Below are 5,174 nucleotides of genomic sequence, written 5' to 3'. Positions count from 1 at the left end.
GTAGCAACGAAAATTTCATTAATAGAAAAAAATTATAGATTACTATTTGAAATTGGTCTTATTTGAAATTACATTTATGTATGTATTTAATTTTTTGTTAAAAAGATTTTTAAAATTCATTAGAAAATTTTCTTAAATTTGAAAAACATGTTCCGGAACGCATTTTTCTCTCCTATTAAGTGGTGGGATGGATTTCCAATCATTTAAAAGTAGTGGGATGGCATCCCATTCCATCCCGCCTCACTTCGAGCACTGTGTAAAATATAACAACACATGAAATTTTAAACTTATATCTGTCATACCTGAAAAATAAATTTTGTTTTTATTAAATTAACAAAATTGTTTTTATTAAATAACAAAATTTGTACTTAATTTAATTTTATTTCAGTTAGCTATCTTTGATACACTTGTTTGTTCACAGTATTTTGTTTCTTGCTTAAAAAATCCTTATTACCATATACATACATATTTCTTAATAAAAAAGGAATATTTTGAGAATAGAAGGACTTTAGTCACTTTGTTTCTATAGAAAACTTGAAATAAAAATACGCAAAAATCATTTTTAAAAGAAAAAAGATGATTCACAAATGTCGTTTTGTAAAAACTACATTTGTAATTTTAACACAATCAGGAAAAAAAAGGTTCATGCCTTGATATTCTTGTTATATCAAGATAACAAGATAAAATATCAACAAGATTATCTTGTTGATATTTCCGCTGTCCAAACCAACCTTTAGGTTTATATACCTTTACAATGTATTCTATCTGTTGTTTAATTTAATATATTCAATCTGTTGTTAAAAACATGACTCCGTTTTTGTTATTTGTGCCAAAACATGGTGTAATGAAGAAGGCGTAATATATTAATGCAAATTGGTGGCGATTTAGGTCAAGTATGCTGTCGTTTAGTTATATGTATGGGTTAATGATATTAAAAAAAGTATTCCATACTGTCTTCTTGATTGGCTTGATCTCTTAACTTTCTGTCCAATCAATTTAGGTGCAACCATTGGTGCTTTCATACATATTAAACGCCAACACTGCTAACCAAAGTAAATTGGAAGAAGCAGCTGATACATGCAATTTAAAAGTTCATGATTCACGCAATGAACATACAAAATCTGAAGGCGGTATTTATGATATTCTAAATAAAAGCCGTATGAGCCTTACCGAATTCAAAGCTGTAGAGAAATGTACGACGGTTGTTCCTGGAATCATGAAAATAGAAAAAAACTTACTTTTCACAAAAACTTTTTATTACTTTCCACAAAACTTTAATGTTAGGACATGATTCAGCACAAGTGAAAATAATATGCTTCTAATTTAATTAAATAAAAAAATCTGATGTGTCAGCACATAACCGACCGCAATGTGTACTGTCTATCTTAATGTTTGTTTTAGGACATTAGTAAACTTATAGTTAACATACCTACAAAAATGTAAATTTGGCTCTTAGTAAAGTTTCATTTTGTGATACCCAAATTCCCTCAAATTCTCGCCAGTTAGTTTCGATAGCAACCAGAACTCAAATATCAAATTTCAGGACATTCCATTATTCGCTCCGTAGATATGGTGAAAAATGTAAAATCGGCCCGCAGATCAGTTTTCGAGCCCTGATCTTTCCAAAAAATTTACAAGATCATTGTTTCGATACGTAGAATTTAAATATTAAATTTCAATGAAATCAGTTGATTATTTCTCTTTATTATATGCAAAAATGTATATTTGGCTTGTAGTAATCGTCCAGCTGCTGACATCTGATTTCTTCTAAAAGTCAGAAGATTTCGCGGACGGTCGAGCTGAGCTTATATATGAAATTTCAAGTAAATCGGTTGAATATATTCTTCAAAACGGTGAAAAATGTAAAATCGGCCCGCAAATCAGTTTTCGAGCCCTGATCTTTCCAAAAAATCTATATGTTCATTGTTTTAATACGAGGAATTTAAGTATTAAATTTCAATGAAATCGGTTGAATATTTCTCGTTATATACACAAAAATGTATATTTGGCCCGTAGTAAACGTCCAGTTGCTGATGCCTGATTTGTTCCAAAAGCTAGGAATTTTCACGTACGGTCGAGCAAAGCTCATATATGAAATTTCAAGTAAATCGGTTGAATATTTTCTTCAAAACGGTGAAAAATGTAAAATCGGCCCGCAAATCAGTTTTCGAGCCCTGATCTTTCCAAAAAATCTATATGTTCATTGTTTTAATACGAGGAATTTAAGTATTAAATTTCAATGAAATCGGTTGATTATTTCTCGTTATATACACAAAAATGTATATTTGGCCCGTAGTAAACGTCCAGTTGCTGATGCCTGATTTCTTCTAAAAGTTAGGAATTTTTGCGGACGGTCGAGCACAGCTTATATATGAAATTTCAAGAAAATCAGTTGAATATTTTCTTCAAAATATTCAAAAATATAAAACAGGCCCACTAAAAAGTGCAGTTCCAGAGGCCTGATATATCCCAAAAGCTGATCAATCTTTGCCATGGTGGAAAAAAACTTACATAAAATTTCATCAAAATCGGTTCAGCAGAACCTGAGATACACGCGTGTACACACAGACTGACAGATTGCTAAAAATAGTTTATTTACATTTCCCTACCATGGAGAAGTGGGTTCCCACCGAAAACTCGATATGCAAAATTTGTTGCCATCACATAACCTACCTATTGTTTACGCAATGCGGTCGGTAAAAACAATGGTATACTGTCTAAATAGTTTTAGTGCTCAGCTATAATAAAACATAAGATTATTAATTTTGATAGGTACAAAAAAACAAATTTTCAAAATTGAATAATAGGGTATAGTCGGAAAGTGTTCAAAAATGTGCACGAATGAAGTAACAACTGAAAATCTATTAAAAAAATTTTTCATTTCAATTAAGTTTTGGAGATTTTAATATAATGGAACATTTAAGAATATTAATACCGTACATGAGGAAATAATTACTCTAATTACATTATTTGCTTTTCAGCTGTTATTTAAAAACTTTGCATCAATACAAAATCACAAACAAAATTGATGTGCAGCTGATTTAAGCTGGATTCATTGGTTCGTCGTTTTTTAGCTGAGCTATTTAAAGTCGAACAATTTTTTCTCTTGATTGTTCATTGGTTCATATGAAAAAAGTCGATCGTTTTTTTTATTATGATCCATATACATATATTTTATTTGATAAGAATTATGTGTAATTGTAATAGTTTAGCATGTGTAAATTTGACATTTTAAAAAACCTCCGCACTAAATTTGAAGTTGATTTAACTTTTTGAGAGAGAGAAAAAAGTTGATAAAGTTTTTGAGGGAGAGAAATTATTTTGTATGTGCAGTATGTCAAACCGGTATTCGTACACCCCGTTTTCTTTTAAGTTCTCTTTAAATTTTAAGAAAAAGTTTTTATAAAGTAATATTAAAAATATTTCATTTTAAACAAAATAACAATCAATTCATTTTGTTGTTGCTGATTGAACTAAATAGTACTTATGTAAACTGCTTCCATAATCAATTAATAAGATAATATGTACATAAATTCTTAAATCAACATTTATTTATGGCTTTTAAAATATGTATAACGTTGTATATGTAATTGTGTCATCAATTATAAAATTAAAAATACCCCAAATAAATTATCGTGTCACTTCCTTTCTTGAAAATTCGGGTGCTGGACGTAAGTGTTGAAATAATGTGGGTAGTAAAAAAACTTTCCAATCGCATAAAATCTAATTTTTGTTATATGGTATATAGGTTGTTTCTACATATTTATCTTTTTGCATGCCGTCAATAAATATTTGTGCACTTTTTGCCTATTCTTCACCATAAATATTGGAAATAAAATTGTTAATATAAATTTCAGCAACCCCAACTTTTCAATTTGAATCAATCATATATTTATCCATTTTGTTTGTAAAAGTAGATAACGTATTTGTTTTTTCAGTTTGTGTAATAAACATTTTTGTAAAATGGCTTCAGACGTGTTTGGGTACCTTTCGACTCAATAAGTTGTAATTTTTCTTCCTTATTTTGAGATAGAATTCCATTTTTATTTCTCATTTTAATTAGGTTTTGACGATAAAAATACCATTTTTGAATATCTGATAATTTCTTGTTCAGTATAATTTTTTTTCATATTTTAGTTAAATTGGTTTAATTCAATGTCAGAATTTTGCTTTAGTTTTTCGTATACTTAAGGTTTTAATATTACCATTTTATTAAATACTGAATTATTCATTTTTCCTATTGCTCCAGATAATAAAGCGCCAAGAATAACGTACTTGGTAAAAAGCTACCTTTTTGAATGTTGATTTTGCGTTTGCTATTAGACTTTCTCCGGTTAGTTAAAGCTCTTAACTCATTTTTATATTTTTTCAACTGATTTGTTGTTTTTTTAGTTAATTTACAATTTCCTCTTAAAATGTTAAGGGCAATTTCACTAATGGTTTGTTGTTTGGGTTAAAGGTTCTTAAGAGATGCAATATATGTTGGTTTCACATTCTTCACCTAGTTTTTCCGACTGGCTTTTCGTACCAAAGGAATAAATTACTCCTTTGAATATGTTACTTCTTAATCTAAATAAATCCCCTGGTTTCCACTTTGTAAAAAAACTTTTTTGCTGCAATGTTTTATGTTGTATATTGTATTTCAAAAGCTTTCGACGTTCCATTAACTCCAAAATTGTTTTGAAACCGTTTTGAATACGCAGAAAAAAGCAGAGAGTACCTCGAAAAATTTCTCGACACTTTTCGTAAACTTTGTTTTTTTTGTAAAGTGTGCTGTCACTGAATGTTAAATTTATTAAAATTTTTGTATTTGTTAAATATTTAACGCAGTGTGCTAAATATTATAAGTTATATATATCCCCAAAATTGGATTTTTAGGTTAATTGTGAAGTAAAGCTGACAATACTGATTGAAACAGAATATTGGATGTCAAATTGGTATTAAACGTCAGGTTTAAAAATAAGAACAACTGTTAATAAATAAATTAAAATGACAAATCTTTAAAAAACAATATCATAACGTCAAAAATTACATTTTGTTTTTTGACACTATGTATTATTTTGGTAATATAGTAAAAAAGCTTAAAAGCTCAAGTTTAAAGGCGGTTTAAAAACTGTTCTTTTTACAATATGGAAGTCACCCATCTTGTAAATCATCACCCATCACTTCTTGCA

The 5,174-nt window shown here is 28.8% G+C and overlaps 1 pseudogene; it reads left to right on the top strand.

Annotated features, from left to right (window-relative positions):
• The first annotated feature begins 807 nt into the window (after positions 1-807).
• LOC129616442 (arginine kinase-like) lies at positions 808-1,291 on the top strand (annotated as a pseudogene).
• Positions 1,292-5,174: the final 3,883 nt, after the last annotated feature.

The sequence above is a fragment of the Condylostylus longicornis genome, unplaced genomic scaffold, assembly GCF_029603195.1.
Source record: "Condylostylus longicornis isolate FDR11 unplaced genomic scaffold, ASM2960319v2 ptg000207l, whole genome shotgun sequence".
Taxonomy (NCBI): domain Eukaryota; kingdom Metazoa; phylum Arthropoda; class Insecta; order Diptera; family Dolichopodidae; genus Condylostylus; species Condylostylus longicornis.
The sequence above is the reverse complement of the archived record's forward strand: the minus strand, read 5'-3'. Positions and strand labels throughout refer to the sequence as shown.